Raw genomic sequence first — 19,004 nt, 5'->3', positions numbered from 1 at the left:
TTATATATCCCTCGTTCTCATTATGGCACCCACAATACAGCAGGTCCTCAAATAATTTCTGTTGATTTGAATAAATGTCTTTAAAATATCAAAGAAAGATATCAATGAGTGCAAGAGCATGTCATCTGAACTAAATGCAACCTTTCAAGCTTTGAAGTAATCAGTGAAGATGCAAAAGGCATGATCTACAGATTTGACTAGGTGAAGCTTAAAAATTTTCATTGTAATATAAAAAAATTATTAATATGGGAATGTTCATGGACTTCCCCATGGCTGCCAAAGAGACTGTGGGCAATTGTGTTTTGATTTTGTCCTCTCTTCTCTACCTCCTCCTAAGAAGTAATGGGTTCAGCTTTGCTTGCTCCAAGGCTTTAGGGTACAAAATGAGTAAGTGGATAGAGAAGAATGAGACCAGAGGGTGAGGAGTTAGGGAGACATGAGGATAATCTGCAGAGTAAAATCTGGGGACAGGTTGGCAGGAGAAAGGGATATCTTCAAACATATTCAAGAGTAGAGAGAAGAGTATAATGGATCCCCCATGGATCCATCACTAATTACATTTATCTACATTGTATGGATATTATTTTATGTAATTCCTACCACCACTCCTTTTGTGGATGGAGCACGTAAAAGCAAATTCCAGAAATCATGTCATTCTATCTGCAAATACTTCAGTGTGCATCTCTACTGATAAGGATATAATGTAATCTCCATGTTATCATACCTAACAAAATTAACAAGTCTTTATATCAAGTGAATCCCAGCTCCTATTCAAAGTTTTCTATTATTTCTAAGTTGGGAAGAAAGACACTTTGATGAGGGAGGGGAATTTTTGGAGAATGAAGCCTTTGAGTACTGTAGGGCATGAGAAAACTGGAAAGATGTAAAAAGAAAATAGGAAACATGTTGTGAACATTTAGGAACAGGATCTCCTTTAACGTTTCTAGAGACTTGCATAAGGTTTGGGATTCTTCTTAATTAATGTTGGGCATTGTAGTGTACCTCAAGAATAACCTAGTCAGGAATGAACTCTACAGGACCACAAGTCAATATAACATAAGGAAATTAAAAGACAAACCACCAGTTGCCAAAAATGTTTTTAATCAAATATGACAAAGGGTAATTAACCATTACAGAGAAAAAAATAAGTCATTTAGATTCATAAGAAAAAATATCAAAGCCTGTAGTGAGATGAATGGTGCCCCTTTTCAAAAAAAAAGGTATGCCCTCACCCAAATCCCTGGAACCTATAAATATTACCACATGTAGAAAAGAGGTATTTGCAGATGTAATTAAAGATCCTGAGATGAGAAGATTATCCTGGACTTCCAGGTGGGCTCTTATCAGACGACAAGTATCCTTGTAAACTAGATCGACAAAGGAGAAGGCACACAGAGGAGAAGGCAATGTGAAAATACAGCAGAGGGATGTGGCCAGGAGCCAAGGAATGCCAACAGCTCCAGAAGCAGGAAAAGCAAGCAACCAATTATTTCCTAGAGCCTCCAGAGGAAATACGGTCCTGTGGAGACCTTGATTTCAGACTTCTGGGTTCCAGAACAGTAAGAGAATGAATTTATGTTGTTTTGAGCATCAAGTTTGTGATAATTTGTTAATGTGGCCATGGGAAGCTAATGGAAACGGAGAGAAACATGGGCAAGATAGAGGTAGTAGGAAAAGATAGAATGTAGTCACTGCCTTCCTTTGGAGAAATGGAAGATATTCAGTGGCTGCTGGAAGGTTGAGTTCCTGGTAGGAAGTAGAGGGAAAGGGAAGAATCTAGATTGTCACAAGAGCTCATGGCATAGGAAGTCTTCAGGGCCACATGTAGCAGTTTGAACTCAGCCTGAGGACAACTACTAGCCTTTGAAGAGTCTATGTCAGAAGATACACAAGAAGTGGTATAGATAGATGCCTGATAATAAAAAAAGAAAGTATTTTTCATTTTTAAATTTATTGCATCATTTATTTTGAAAGAAGTTCTCACTCTGTCACCCCAGCTGGAGTACAGTGGTGCAGCCTCAGACCCCTAGGCTCAAGCAATCCTTCTGCCTTAGTTTCCCAAGTAGCTGGGACTGCAGGCACATGCCACTACACATGCCGAATTTTTCATTTATGTATTTATTTGTTTATTTATTTATTTATTTATTTATTTATTTATTTATTGTCGAGATAGGGTCTCATGATGTTGCCCAGGCTGATCTCGAATTCCTGGACTCAAACCATCCTCCCACCTCAGCCTCTCAAAGTGCTGGGATTACAGGCATGAGAGACCACGCTCAGCCTAAGCAAAGGAAATTGTAAATGAAAACCAAGAGAGTTCATTTTCCCTTGGAATTAAAGATGCCTATTGAGCCTTCTACTAAGTAAGAAGCTTATAGACTGAGGAAGACAGACATTAATGGAATAATCATGTGAATGAATGCACAATTACAGACTGAAATGAATACCCTGAAAGAAAGGAATTCACTGGGTCGGGTGTGGTGGCTCACACCTGTAATCCCAACACTTTGGGAGGCCGAGGTGGGCAGATCACCTAAGGTCAGGAGTTCAAGAACAACCTGGCCAACATGGAGAAACTCCATATCTACTAAAAATAGAAAAAGTAGCTAGTCATGGTGGCGGGTGCCTGTAATCCCAACTACTCAGGAGGCCGAGGCAGAAGGATCACTTGAACCAGGGAAGCAGAGGTTGCAGTGAGTTATCATACCACTGTACTCCAGCCTGGGTGACAGAGTGAGACTCCGTCTCAAAAAAAAAAAAAAAAAAAAAAAAAAAAAAAGCCAAAAAAAAGAAAAAAAAGAGAGAGAGAGGAATTCATTGCTGCCAGCATCCTACCTTCCCTGAACCAAGGAGGTGGGAAGGGCTTCCCCGAGGAATTAGAGTTGAGCTGAGCCACCAGGCCTTTTATAGTGTGTCAAGATGTGAGAACCACACCTCATTTTTTCTTTTTAACCAAATAATGAAGGAGGAGGTAGTAGAAGGACCACTATACATTTAAAGAAAAATGCTTATAAAACCAGATTTTAAATACCACTCTTGGCCACTTCTATTTAGCAAGTTCCACTCGGGTGCCATTGTTATTAAATGGTACCATAACTTTCGATAGCTTGGGAAATTCAAGGTTTCAGTTCCATGAGAAACTTTATTTTCCAACTCTCAACTAGTTAGTGCCAGACCTGCCATCATAGCAACACTGAAAGTCTGGTCACCATTCAATGAATTTGACCCTGAAGACAAGCGAAATGGGAAACACCACCCATCCTGAAATAATCTGGCCCTGCTACTCTCATGATCTGAAGTATCAGGTAATTTTCCATGTCAATTCGGCCTGAAAATACAAAGGAAAAGTTCAAATGGGGACACGGTGTCTCTTTGGCCTAGCCCTTCAGGGATGGTTGCCTTAACCATACATTTTTTATTGTCCAGTTAAGTTTTCAGTAATTAAGTTGATGGGACTTTCAGACCTGCCCATGGGCTGTGACTCATTCCACCATCAAATTAACAGCTCTTTTGGAAAATGTGTTTTCATGACTTGGCCAAAAATTTCCACGGCTTAATTTCATCTTTTTCTTCCCGGAGAAACTCTTTGAACAAGTCCAATGATTGTACACTTCAGAAGAGTCTTTATTTCCAGCTTCAGCAAATGCCTGACCAACCCATCACTTTCAACTTTGATCAGCACAATTCCCTGGGGCTTTCACTTTCTCACCTTGTCTGCTTATCGACTCTTCTTCCAATGCTAAAAGTAGATTTGCAGCATCTGGAAACACCCAATTCATGAAACCAAAAGTCATTTGGCAAAATGAAAAGACACACAGAAGGGCAGTTCAGAATGCCTGGATCCTCTCTGAGCCTCTAAGAACAGCAAGACTTTACCGATTTGCCTTTTCTCTTGCCTTCTTCATCTATCAAACAATGAAGTTGGACTAAATGACTTTATGATACCTTCTACCTATAAAATTGAAGAGCTGATTTTGTTTAAGTTAGTATGAAATCACATAAAAGTTGGTCCACAAAGTTCAAGCTACAGACATGGTGTGATGTTGGGTTGTCTGAGAACATGGAGATGCAGAGTCCCAATCACCAGATAAGAAAGATGCAGGTGCAGCACATTAGTCACCTAATGCATTATTTTCTTCAGTAATGCAGCATAGCAAGACAACCAAAATGTAAGTGGTTACCACTAACAAACATGTATTCTCATGCTCAGGGGTCCACAGGTCAGCTGGGGCAACCCTCCTTCAGGACACGGGTAAGATTCAGGCCTACCCCACATGTCTCTCATTCTCCTGGAGCCGGCTCTTCTCAGCATGATCATTGGAAATGAAAGCCAAGCCGGTTTATACAAGCACACTTAGGTCTCTGCTCATTTTCCATCCTCTGACATTCAGCTGGCCAAAATATGCCACATGACCAAGTTCAGCATCAAAATATCTAAGAAGTATATTCTATCCATGATGGGAGGGGAACAAAAGTGGCTACTGCTGAAAAATCAGCATATAGCTCTCCTCCTATTATCTCCCATTCTTTTTTGACATGGTTTCACACACACCCACACACACACAAACACAAACACACACAAATTTAGTTGACTTAAAGATATACACACATATGTATACACACACACACACACATTTAGTTGACTTAAAGATCAAATAAGACCAATTTATGGAATGCACATTTTTGGAGGGAAAAGTTCTTCGAGAGGTAATTCACCTAACTCACAATTTTCATTAGAGCAAGAACAAGTGAACTTACTACTGTGGATAATCATGTAATAAAAGTTAAAATGTGATCAGCACTGACTATGTGCCAAGCATTATTCCAGGTTCTTTTCATTTATTATATAATTGAATTGAGTTATCATTCAAATACCTCAACTTGACATTTTACCACATATAGAATACCCTGCATAGAATTAATCCTTAAGAAAATCTGTCCAATTTACACCATTTAAAACTACTGGCCTAAAAACATTTCATTATTATTTAACCAATTTAATCAGTGCTCATTAAATACCTCTAAGGCTCAGTTTCCCCAACAAATCCTAAAATAAAATATTATCATCCACAGGATAGAATTCAGAGCAGTAAAGATTATAAAGGATTAAGTGACAGCTTGCAAGGTAAAGCGGCAGGAATATGAACCCAGATGATAAACCTGATACACTGACCTCATTGTATCATGTGTCCTTCGATAGCATTGAAACTATTCTTAATGGGTGCTTGATTAAAGTATATGGAAAAACAAAAGATAGAAGGAAAAAATAGAAAGAGGAAAGGGAAGAAAGTGGGAAGGAGGAGTTGATAACTTTCTACAACAGAAAAACTACACATGCTTGGAACAAATCCATAGAATACAAGGCACTATGAAGTTATAAATCAAGGAAAATAAAATTTTATTTTCACAGAGTTGAATGACCAATTGGTAGATTCATTCATTCATTAAACAAACAGTGCTACATCTCAACACAAGTCCCCAGGTGGTAGGAGAACAGCCTCTGCCCGCCCCCTATCTGAGGAGTTCAACACGGGAGGTGTCAGGGACACTAACACCCACAGCTCCCTTAGAAGTTTATCAGGCCCATCATTTTATACAGATGGCTCAGAACTCTTTCTCAAGTATGGCACTAAGGTTTCTACACAATTTGATTCCAATCTACTTTCTATCTACATTCCCCTTTCCATCCCCTACAGTCCCTCAGTACTCAGCTTCTCACCAGTCCTTTTTGTAGACATGGTCTGGTTCTATTGTCCAGGCTGGAGTTTGTAGTGCAGTGGTGCAGTCTCGGCTCACTGCATCCTCTTCCTCCTGGGCTCAAGCCATCCTCCCACCACAGTCTCCTGGATAGCTGGGATTATAGGGGCACTCCATCACGCCTCACTAGTTTTTTGTATTTTTAGTAGAGATGGGGTTTCACCATGTTGCCCAAACTGGTCTCAAACTCCTGGACTCAAGCAATCCAACCACCTCAGCCTCCCAAAGTGTTGGAATTACAGGCATGAGCCACCATACCTGGCCCTCACCAGGCCTTGAATGCACACCTCTCCTAGCCCTGTGTCCTTGCACCTGCTGTTTCCTCTGACTGGAATTCATCCTTTTCTCTCATCTCCATCCTTCAATGTCCAAACTAATTATTTTCTCCTCTTTGGCACCTTCCTCAGATTTCCCCGGGAGATATAGTACTTCCTCCCCAGTGCCCCCAAGTGTGATGGTTAGTTTCATGTGTCACCTCAACTGGGTTAAGGGATACCCAGGTAGCTGCTAAAAGATTATTTTTGGGGTGTGTCTGTGAGGGTGCTTTTGGAAAAGATCAGCGCAGAATCAGTGGACTTACTAAACAAAATCTGCCCTGAGCAATGTGTGTGGGCATCGTCTGATCTGTTGAGGGCAGGATAGAACAGAAAGGCAGCAAATGGATAAATTTGCTTCCTCTTCTTGAGCTAGGACGTCCACCTTCTCCTGCCCTCAGGCTTCACAGCTCCTGGTTCTTGAAAATTCAGATGCCAGAACTTACATCAGCACCTCCATATCCTCTCATCTGCCCCAATCTTGGTTCTCAGGCCTTCTGACTTAGACTCAGTGACACCACTGGCTTTCCTGGCTCTCCAGCTTGCAAATAGCAGATCATGGAATTACTTAGCCTTCATAATCATGTCAACCAATTCCCATAATAAATACAGAGAGAGAGAGAGAGAGAAGAAAGATAGAAAGAGATTGACTGCAACAAGTATCACAGGTCACAGGATCAACAATCTACCTGGCTGTTCCCTCCGCTGAATGTTGAATTCCTCAAAAGCAGGAAATATCCTAAGCACCTTTGTTATCACCTTGTCATACTCAGCCTAAAACCTAGCTGATTAGACCATGTTGCCTTCTTACTAAACAACTTTACTCATTTATTCTCCCTAGTGGCAAGTGGCAGAGAGAAGCGGTGTACTGAAGGAGAAAGGTGTTGTGCTTTTTTACACTCAGAGATGGAGCCAGGCAGCCATGAGGACTTTGCCTTGTTTGCCTAGCTTATTCCTATGCTTTCTTCAAGATTCACCTTCTCCGTAAAGCCTTCCCCAAACCCTGCCCATGAGGTCAGGACCATGGGGGTCAACTCGCAGGAACATGTGCTTGAAGATGGGAACCAGAGGTCAGGTTCAGCTGGCTGTTACTCTGAAGTGAATAGGTTGAAACTTAGCCAGGAGGGGAGCCAGAATCTCAATCCAGGAAATATAAGAGTGAATATAACCAAAGAATCAATGAGCAGCTGCCAGGTTAAAAGTTAAGCGTCAAGAGAATGGAATAAGAATTTTAATACAAGATAGGAGAGCTCAGACAACTCAAGAAACGTTATGTTTTTTATGTGATTCCTTGAAGATACCAGAGCTAGCTACTTCCTTCCCTCTCTGTTTATGGTAATTGAGTTAACCTTCATTAGAACACTTACCTCAATACCCCACACTATTTATGCATCTGCCACTCCCCTTAGTTTATCAGTTACTTGAAAGCAACAATTCTATTCTGTCACTTTCTCCTCTGGCATCCAAAATAGTGGGTAGGCCTTCAGGGAAGAAATAGAAGAAGAAAAAGAAAAAAGAGGAAATCAGGTTAGGGAGGGAGGGCAGGGAATAGAAGGGAAGGTGCTTCTCAAAGTTAATATGGGTAAAGAATTCTTGATTTCCATCACCCTCCAGCCAGAAACTAGTTCTACTTCTAATGTTCTCCATATTTGCCAAGGGTAGCATTGACTACCTTGCTCTACTGACCAAAACCTAGGCATGATCTCTTATTCTTCTCTTTCTCTCACCCCTCACATTCGATTCATCAGCATAGTTATTGACCACCCAAGTAGAAAGCAAGTTTAGGCCCTTCCCACTGTCTTCAGCACTCCCTCCTACACAAATCCCTCCTTGACTCCAGCAGCAGTCTCCTAACTGGCCTTCTTGCTTTCTCTCTAGCCTTTCTATAGAAGCCAAAGTGGTATGTTTTAAGTATAAGTCAGAATATGTTATCTTCCTGCTCAAAATCCTCCAATCCTCCAGGTGTCTCAAAGCCTTAGTCAAAACCAAACTCCTTACAGGATCCTGTGTGATCTAAGCCTGCAACTCCTCTGATCTCATCTTCCTCCACCCCACCTGGAACACTCTGTTCTAGCTCCACTGCCCATCAGTATATTCCTGTGCGTGGCACACTTGTTTCCAGCTTGAGGGCTTTGAACTTAATAAACCCTCTGTCTTCGCAAGACTGTCTCCCTCATACAAAGCGTAAGCTTCTCAGAGAGGGCTTCCCTGATGTCTCTAGTGAAAGTAGACACACACACTTACATACACACACATATACGCACATACACATTCACACATTCACAAACACGCTCACACACATACACACATATGTAAACACATATCCCACAAATACACACATGCACACTCACACACATATGCACATACATACAGCACCCATACACACACTCACATACACACATATATACACTATCACACAGAGACACATACACACACACACACAGATTTAAGCCATTATAAACAGAAGGTTAATAGTCAACTACACAATTTCAGGCTGTTTCCTATTAAACATTTGATATTTCATTTGTCTTCCAAAAATACATTATTTACTGTAATTTCTCAAGTTCCATGTCTTGGCAGTAAGCTTTGGTTTACTGTAAGAGCTAGGATAACAATAGGAATAAAGGTCATTTTTCACGTTTTCAGAGTAGTCTGGAGAATTGTGTTGTAAGCTCAGTGTTGAGACTGTATTTAGTTCTGTGGTCTCTCGCAGAAATTAGAGCATGATACTCACTTTGACAGCCTGGATCTTACAACAGCCGAGAAACGAAGGCTTGAATTGAGGCACCTGAGAATTAACTGTGCGATTCTTATAAACATTACAGGTCTTCTGGATCCTATGAATTGCCTCCATTTAAACGCAAAAGCCCCATGACATGGTTCCAGGGGCCTGTAAATCCTGTGATACCAGCCATAATAACTCCCCTGGCAAGAACTAAGCTTCACTTCCCGTGGCCTATAAAGGACCTTGCCCGACCTTTAATATCAATCAGAGCTAACATGTGCACATGTGCCTGTGGGAGAAGCCCAGGCCTGGAGCCCAGAGAACCACAGCTCTGACTGGCAGCCTGGCACATGCCACAGGCTTGCCCTCTCCAGGGTGGAAACCCCTGCATGCCTCCCTTTCCCCAACCCCGGGGAGGAAATATGACTACCTACACCACAGGGTTATGTGAGAAGTAAGGGGTCTCAGCACACATTGATGGAAAACTCTCCTATGCCAAGCACCGTACAGAGCATGATATGGCCCTGATGTTGAGGGGTGCCGAGACCAGTGGGAAAGGCAAACCTCAAATAGATCATTTTAATATTTGGTGGGTATGTAAATTATATGGTAAGTAAGGGACCTGGAATATGGAAGGGGCTTAGTAAATGTTCATCTTCCCTAGAGATTTATGGGCTCATGGAACTTATTTAATGTGAGGGTGACCACAGGACCCAGTACAACCTGGACAGAGCCAGTTTAGAGTGAATGTCCTGGAATGATCATTAACAATGCCCTCTTTCACCATCATAAGTACACCAGATAAGACAGCAAAGTATATGGTCACCTCAGCCAACATGCTTATTTTTGCAGAAGGGGAAATTACAGCCCATAGGGGAGAAGTGACAGGCCACATCTGATCCCCACACCTGGCTCCCTTCATCATTTTTATAATCCCAAAAAAATTATGGAATCCATAGCTTCCTCTGCTCTCAGCTTCCAACCCTGGCCTGGGCTTCTTCCTAGGTCCACTGTCTGTGTGGGATTCTGATCCTCAGAAACACTGTCCCATGTTCCCTGAAATAACCTGAATCACTGATAACGACATATGTATATGCATGTGACAGTCTATGTCAGTAAACTTACTGAACTTTGGTGAAATTCATTACTTACATAGATTTTAAGCAACCTCTGTATCCATACAGACTGAGAATTTGGAATTATTTGTATGTTAGTAAATAGCAAAATGGACATTGCCAGCACAAATGCAAATTCCACTTTCTTTATCATGAAAAGTTCAGCTCACTAAGGCATCAAATTCGGTAGAGACGGGCAGGTTTGTCTTCATAGCAAAGCTTGAAGTAAGGCAAGAAGGGGCAGAAGGAGTGGAAAGAGAAGCAAGTTATCTCAATTAATCCTTGGTAACTCTGCAAGGTAGGTTTTCTCACTTCCACCTTTCTAGATAAAGAACCAGAGGCTTCCCCAAGTTTACCCAGCATGACAGTCCTTTGATGGGTCAACGTATCTAGGCTATGGTTCCTGGTTATTCCATAAAACACCTATCTAGGTGTTACTGTGAAATTATTTTGTGGATGTGACTAGTTCCTGTTTCAGTTGCCTTTGAGTAAAGATTGTCCTAAATAGTCATGGTAGGCTAATTCCATCGGTTGAAAGGCTCCAAGAGCAGAGCTGAGGCTTCCCAGGCAAAGAAGAAATTCTCCTTGTGGACTGCAGTTTCAGCTCCTGCCTGCAAGGTGCCTATGCCCTACCTTACAGCCTGCCCTATGGATTTCAGACTTGGCTAGCATCTCCCACAATCAGGTAAGTAAATTCCTTACAATAAATTATCTTAATATCCTACCAGTTCCACTTCTCCAGTTGAACTGGGACTAGTAAAACAAGCTAGGACTTAGTGCAACCAGAGTTCATGCTCAGGTCCCTAAAAACCACATTCTAACTCCCTAAGGTGATTCTTTATACCCTTTGAGGCATTTCTCTCAATGCAGGGAGTGTTTCACAGTTTAGTAACAGTCTCATACTTGTGTCAACCACTTAAAAACCATGGCTGTTTGCTTATATGGATCAACTGTGTGCAAAAAGACAAAGCTTAGATAGGGAATTGGTAAAAAGAAAAAGAAGGGCTGGGTGTGGTCACTCACCCCTGTAATCACAGCACTTTGGGAGGCCAAGGTGGGCAGATCACAAGATGAAGATATCAAGACTGTCCTGGCTAACACAGTGAAACCCTGTCTCCACTAAAAGATACAAAAAATTAGCCAGGCATGGTGGCAGGCACCTGTAGTCCCAGCTACTCGGGAGGCTGAGGCAGGAGAATGGGTAAACCTGGGAGGCGGAGCTTGTAGTCAGCCGAGATCGAGCCACTACACTCCAGCCTGGGCAACAGAGGAAGACTCCATCTCAAAAAAAAAAAAAAAAGAAAAGAAAAGAAAAAAAGAAAAAGAAAAAAAAAGAAGGAGAAGAAGGATGAAAAGGAAGGAAGAAGAATATAGATTAATATTTATTAGGTATTTACCACATATCAGATCTTGTTAAGAATTTTCACACTCTTTATATAATTTACTAAAGATGATAGATGACTGTTCAAAGATATTCACTCCCTCCCTGAAGCATAAATGGAAGTATACAATCATTCCTTAGCATCTAGGGGAGATTAGTTGCAGCCACCTCTGCTCCTAGGATACCAAAGTCTGTAGATGCTCAGGTCTCACAGTCTACCCAGCAGAACCCATAGGTATGAGCAGTCAACCTTCTGTTTTATCTTCACATCCCTCGAATACCACATATTCTACTCAGATTTGGTTGAAGCTGCTGATAGAAAGGGTTGACTGTACTTTCTCACCTTGACTTTGGACTTAGACTTGTGACTTTTTGATAAACAGGATGTTAGCAGATGTGTCACAAGCAGGGGCTTAAAAATGTGCTTAAGCAATATGTGCTTTCACATGGTTTTACCATCACAATGAAAAAAATACACACTGTGGCTGTCCTACTGATCCAAGGAGGTTGAAAGATACATGCAACAGACCTTATCTCTACCTGTAGCTTATCTCCAAATAGCCAAACCAATCTAGCTCAGTCAACCTTCAGTCGACCTGGAGACATGCAAGTTAAATAAATGCTTACTTTTGTATGAGAATTTATGTTGCTAGTTATATGGCAATAGTTGACTGATACACTGAAATAACAAGATAATAATTTCCCATTAGAGCTACATGAAGAGTTGAAGAGTATGCGAAAGGCGAATTCAGAAACTAACCATAAAACTGGGTAGGCAGATCACAGATTCTAGTGGGTAGAAGCAATGATTCCAAATCTCCTTTCCAGAAAACCATGGTCTCCTTAGGATCACAGGAGAAATGGAGAGATAGAGACATCTCAAGTCACATACATGAAGCCTTATTTGCCACTGGGCTCTACCTAGAGAAGGGAAAAGTCTGTTGTGTACACACAGATTCTCAACACTTGCAGTTTGCACAAAAGCTTATGAATTTTCAGTACCCTCCCTTGCTTCTGTACTATTTTTAAATGGTTTATACCATATTGATTTTAAAAGGATATATGGAGTAGCTAAAACTCCAAGTCAGTATATTTAAATCCAAAACCAGTATGATTCCAAAGGAACTGCTGCAGAGGTGAAGGGGGCCTCAGCTGGCTTTACCCCGCAGATCTCCATCCTAGGGTCAACCAGAACAACTTTACTCTTTATTGTTTTATACTCTGGGATTCCGCATAAAATTTCATTAGAACAGGAGTGAGTGCCAGGCTTTCCAGCCCTGCCACAAACATGACAGCTGTAGTCTCTAAAACATAGGACTAAAACTAAACTCATCATTTTGCCCCTCCCAAGTACTTCTCAACCTTCTTAGTTCCCCTTTAGAGATTCTCACCACCTTTCACCCACAGATGAGTAAGCCAGCAACCCGGGAGCTACCTTTATCCTCACTTTATCATTCCCATCTCATCTGTCTCCTAAATGCATGACACATATGTGCCTCTCTCTCTCTACTCGGACTGTCACCACGCTTGTTCTGACTGCCATTGCTTACCTGGGAGGCTCAACAGTCTTCTAACTTTGGCATCTCTGTCTCTCACTTACACTCTCAGTAACGGACAGGCTCTCAGATGGCCCCCAATGATCCCCACCTCCTGGTGACATCACCTCTCCTTGTGTAAATTCATAACCTTGAGTGACTTGCTTCTAACCAATAAAGTATAGCAAATGTGATGGAGTATTGCTTCCACGAATAGGGTACATGAGATTCTGACTTTTGTCTTACTGATAGACTCTCCCCCTTGCTGGTTTTGACGAAACAAACTGCAATGTTTGAGCTGCCCTATGGAGAGGCCCACATGGCAAGAAACTGAGAGTGGCTTTCAGCTGTAAGCCAGAAAGGAACTAAGGTCTGAAATCCAGCAATCTTCAAAGAATTGAATCCCACCAACAACTACCCAAGCCAGGAAGTGGGTTCGGTTCTTCCCCACTTGAACTTTCCCTTTGATTGCAGCCTCATGAGAAACCCTGAGGACTTAGCTAAGTCATTCCTGGATTCCTGACCCACAGAAACTGTCAGCTAATGCATGTATGTTTTAAACCACTAAAGGGTAATTTGTTACACAATGACAGGTGACTCATACACCCCTCCAATGCACACATGATGGCATAATCAGAGTGATGGCTCTAAACACAAATCTGACCACCCCCTTCCCCTTTTTCTAACCCTTCCTTCAATGTCACAGGAAGGAAAAAAGTGACATTCACTGAGTGCCTACATGAAGAGTGTTGGCCTCTTCATGTACTATCTCATTTCATCTACACATCAACCCAGCAAAGCCAGGGTTATTAATTCTCAACAGATTTTTTTTTAAACTAGAGAATTAAGTAACTTGTTCAAAACTACAGAGCTAGAAAATGACTAAGCCAGAACTATGACCAAAATTACCTGGCTTCAAAACTCTTTCTGCCACGCCAATCTTTCACAAAACCCAAAACACCCTGGTGTAGTCTCAGGGAGATGCTAAAGTCAGGTAAACTGGGGCAGATGAACCTTAAGGCCTAGGAGAAGAGGAAGTTCAGCAAAATGAGGAAGAGAGAGAAATCGGAATGGTTCTGCACAATGTCTGACTTGGGAGAGTTTTATTGAACTCCTTGGAAAAATGGAAGTTCAGCGAAAATAGATTTGTTCGTTATAAATCCCAGGGTTCTGAACTTCAGTGGGCTTTGTAAGAGATGTTTAAAATTGAAAGATAAAATTCCAGAGTCAAAATTTTATGAGTAACTTAGAATAGGGCTACATTGCCCTAGGACAACTGCCTGAAAGAGATCCTCTTATTGCAGAAAACACAAGCCTAGGCCCTTATTATAGCCCATCTCAGCTTAAAGAATCTTCTCACAACAAAAGTACACACTCCTCTTAAGTCGCCATTCAACACACACTCAGGCAAAAACTTAAACCTCCTAGTAGTATCCCATTAACCTCACAAATCCCCTTCATACCAGAAGCTGTGTCAGTCTTTAAAACCCAAAAGGGCAGAGGGGAAAAGCTCACAGAATCCTTACAAGGATGTTGAGGTGTTACAGGCGTGTTCATGGAAGGAGCCTTTGATAAATTGAGCATGAGTCTCTAAGAGAGAGAAGAGCCAAGAAGTCAGCCTCTTCCTCCCTTCAGATTTATGAATCTTACAGCTAGAGGCAAAAGCATCACTCTGTCAAGATCAAAGCTCAGAGGGGTGAGAAGACCAGATATTCTCCTGGGATGGGAGTATGTCTGTTTTATGTAATATACATGGTCTGTTCTAGAAAGTACATTGCATAGGAAACTCATTTTAATAGTCCCCATAAAATAAATACTTCCTTTGCATTAAGAATACAAAAAGATGGATATTCTCCTTGCTTGGAATGTATAAAGCAAAGGTTAAAAGTTCCACTGTGTTTTCTGCTTACGGAAAATAACTTTTGATCCATCAGCCCAGAATCCAGATTTTTCTTGGAAGAACCGAACATGAGACTGAGAGCATTTGCAATACTTGGGCTGGCACAAGCTGTTGCCTTAAGCTACCTATTGTGTAAGAGTGTTTATAGTCATTGAAGTCAAAGTAGGCTGCAAAGACTGACTTGAAAGATAATAACTACACTAGAGAGCCTTAATAGTTTGCAGAACTCTGTGCATTCTGGAAGACTGTATTCTGGAAGACTCTCTACATAAACACCACATGATTCACAAACTCATTGATATTCCCTCTTTAATATTTGCTATTTGGTGTGATGGTCATTAAAGAAAAGCTATTCAGCAATGCATGATTATGGAAAAAGAACAAAGGCTGGGAGAAACTAAATTCCCCACTTTAAGAAAAGAAAATAAAATGAAAATATCAAAGAGCTTGTGTCCCATGATACACATTTCAGCCAAATGTAGACATGTGCAACAAACAGCTCAGCCTTGTCTGAGTAACACCTCATTCCTCAACATTTGCAGAATTTGCAAAGGCTGAATGAGGACAAAAAGATCACGAATTCAGAAGCTAAAGCATTGAACTGGGCGTCAAACGGCATTGCTTCTGACCCGGATCCACCCCTTCTTATTCATCTGTAAAATGGGAACAATATTAATTGTGTTGTCCAAATCACCTATTTATTCATCTAGTCATTCATTTCTTTCAATAATTTTAACATATAAGGCATTGGGTACAAAGATGAATGTACCCTGGGCCCTGTCCCCAGGGGGTTCTCAATCAAGGATGGGAGGTGACATATGTACATGGAAAATAATATTCTTGTTGAGAATGGTAAGTGTCATATTAAATAACCAATCTAATGAAATGGTATCACCAGCTGCCAAAATTTTAGAATCAAATTTGTAACCCTCTCTTTCACAAAAGCACGGGATATTATGGCATATCTTTTCTGTACCAACACCATTTCTGGTACCATCTCCCTTTCAGACTTTTATTTTCCTTTTGCCTAAATTTTCCAATTCGTTTTAAGTTTTATTATCTCTAGAAATATTGTCTAATCTTTACAAATCTTTTCTTGAAGAAAGAAGGTTGTAAATAAAGGGATATGTGGATATCTTGAAAAAGCCGTGATAAATATGCACTTGACTGATGTATACCATAGGATATGCAAAGTGTTCATTGCCTTATAATGTAAAGAATGTGTTGTTTGGCTGAGTTCAGAGGCTCAGGCATCTATAATCCTAGTGCTTTGGGAAGACAAGGCTGGAGGATTGCTTGAAGCCAGGAGTTTGAGCCCATCATGAGCTATGATAGCACCACTGTACTCCAACCTGGGTGACAGAGTGAGACCCTGTCTCTAAATACACACACACACACACACACACACACACACACACATGCACACACACACATACACACACACAGAGAGAGAGAGAGAGAGAGTTTTGTGATGATGATGATGATTATTGGGATGCAAAATATTTTTACTTATATCAACACGAAATGTAAACTTATATAAATCTATTCTCATAAAAGACAGTAGTTCCAAGCTAACAGTAGTTCCAAGCTATAATAAATGATCTATATATGGCCAGAGTTTGGTAAACTGACAGGGCTCATTGGCCATCCAGCTCAGCACAGCAGCTGGGCATCAGTCTCTCCTTGTAACTGACCTCAATGTTCCTAAGGTGAACCTGCTTCTCTAGAAACCTGTGTCTCCTCAGGACAGAATCCCAGACCCAGTCTCCAGGCTCTGACCTGCCTCTGTTCTTAGACAAGAACCTGACAGAATCTTCTCCCTAAGCAAGAGGCAAGAGATGAGAGAACAAGTAAACACACACACCCTCAATCACTCAGGGGCAAAACCTCGGGGTGGTCCCTGAACCTAAACTCCCATCCTCCTTGCTCTCCTTCTCTGTTACTTATCTTCAAAGTCCAGTCCAAATGCCACCTCCTCCATGAAGTCCTCCTTCCCCAAGCCTAAGCAAAATAGTATGCTATCTTCTCCCTGCTCCCAGCATCTATTCCAAAATCACTGCATTTTCTTTGCAGTTAGTGCTCCCTCTGACTAGTGTGTCTTCCAAGCAGGGACTTCACAGAACCCATTTTAGTAAACCCAGCAAAAAGCATGGTGTCGAGAACTTGCCAAGTAAATGTTGATTAAATTACTTCTTTTCAGTTTTCCTTTATTTTACCCCTAACAACTTGGATAGCAAATTACAACACCAAATCTCCTCCTAAGTAAAGAATCCCCAAGTATTATGTGTCAGGCCAATAGGCAGGAACATGGTGGTGGCTTCAGCTGAAATTGAGAACAATGGCTACAAGGGACCACGTTTCATTTCTAGCATGGTGAAGAGGAAATAGCACAGGATGGTACCCAATGGGTCTGAGTTCAAATCCTGAGTCTTTAATTCAGAATCTGTGTCTCCACCCATTCAGGCTGCTATAACAAAATACCATAAACAACAGAAAATTATTTCTCACAGCTGAGGAGGCTGGGAAGTTCAAGACCCAGGTGCCAGCAGGGGTGATTCAGTGTCTGTTAAGGGTCTGTTCCTCATAGAAGGTGCCTTCTCACTGTGTCCTCACATGGCAGAAGCGCAGGGGAGCTCTCTATGGTCTCTCCTCTGAGGGCACTAATGCCATGCATGAAATCTCCACCCACATGATTCACCTCCCAAAAGTGCCCCTTACTTGTGGGTTGGGATTTCAACATACGAATTTTGAAGGGACACGAATATTCAGACCATGGCCCCTTGTAAGTAAGCAAACAAGTCTTTGAATATTTTTAACTCTGTTTTACCATCTGTAAAACTAGGACTCTTAGGCTCGACTCCAGGATTGTAAAAAGGATTCAATGAGAGGGCATATAAAGGAGCCTGCACAGGCCTAGAGCACAGTAGTCATTCAATAAATGTGGCTTCCTTCCGACCCTCAAATGAGGAAGCCCAACTAATCCCATCGTCCTGTAACGGAGGGGAAAATATGTATGAAGAAAGAATTGTGCAATGTCAGGAAAGAGAGGGCACGTTTGTATAAAGACCCACTCCTGTTCATGTAGGTATAACTGAATAATTCATGTTTGCACCCAAAGCAATTAAATGGCCAAGCCCCACAGACATCCATCTATACTTTAGACATGGGAATTTATATTAAATTTTTAGTATGCTTAGGATACATAATTCTAAAACTAAATAAGATTGAGCCAATGATGAAAAGCATACCATTTTCTAAAAGTCAAGTTTTGAATGTTTTTCTTAACAGAGCATTAGTGTGCCTCTCTTATACATGGCACTTAAACCATCTGCTCTATTTTTTCTTAAAGACATAACGAAAAGAAGTCCAATCATAATTGGCAGTAAGAAAAATTGCATTCCTCCTGCCCTTTGCTCAGGCATACAGCCATCGAAGTGTTATGCCATAAAATTTAATTTTTGAGTTTTGAATGATTTACAGTGGAACAGAACTTATAAATCAGAACAGTAACCATTACTATGAATAGAGATGTATGTTTTTCTAAAATGTCTAAATGAAATACTTTGAAACACACTGAAAGACCTGCACAGTTCTCCAAAGCCTGCCATAATTGAAGTTAATCACGCTTATTTGGACAGAAGGACCCTTACTGACACCTACGCACCTCCCCTTTCTTAAAATGAAGTGATCAAATCGTCATCATCTTTTCTTATAAAAGTAGTTTATCATGGCAATATACCATACTATTGCAGGTCAGGTTCTAGCCTTGTCTGCTAAGTTTGCAAATCTTTTGTAGTATCTTTGAATGTGTCTTTAATCAGATGCAATTCTTAAAATAGTTAGAATACCTAGAACATCATCAAATGAAAGCCAATAAAGATTTTCTTCTTTTCTTTTATATCCCAATAGCCAATCCAGTAGCAAATCCTCTACGTTTTGCCACTTCCATCCACCTCCCAATTGGTCATCCCCTCATCTCTCACCCTGACAACTGTGACTGACCCTAACTAACCTCCTGCCTCCACTGTGGGGAGGCAGTGGGAATGGGCTGCACAAAACATGAATTTCATTGTGGTATTCCTTTTCTTTAACTTCTCCAATGACTCCCCATTGCACTTAGAATCAAAGCCTACTTTCTCACCTGTGGCTTACAGGGCCCTACATGAGACTGGCCTGCCTGCTCACAGCCCTTATCTCTTTCCAGTCTCTCCTTTTGATTCTCCTGTTCTGCAAACATACCACTTTGTAAACACCTCATGACCTCAAATTTGTGAAAA

Source organism: Rhinopithecus roxellana, chromosome 2 (assembly GCF_007565055.1).
Source record: "Rhinopithecus roxellana isolate Shanxi Qingling chromosome 2, ASM756505v1, whole genome shotgun sequence".
Taxonomy (NCBI): Eukaryota; Metazoa; Chordata; class Mammalia; order Primates; family Cercopithecidae; genus Rhinopithecus; species Rhinopithecus roxellana.
This window is presented reverse-complemented; position numbering follows the sequence as displayed.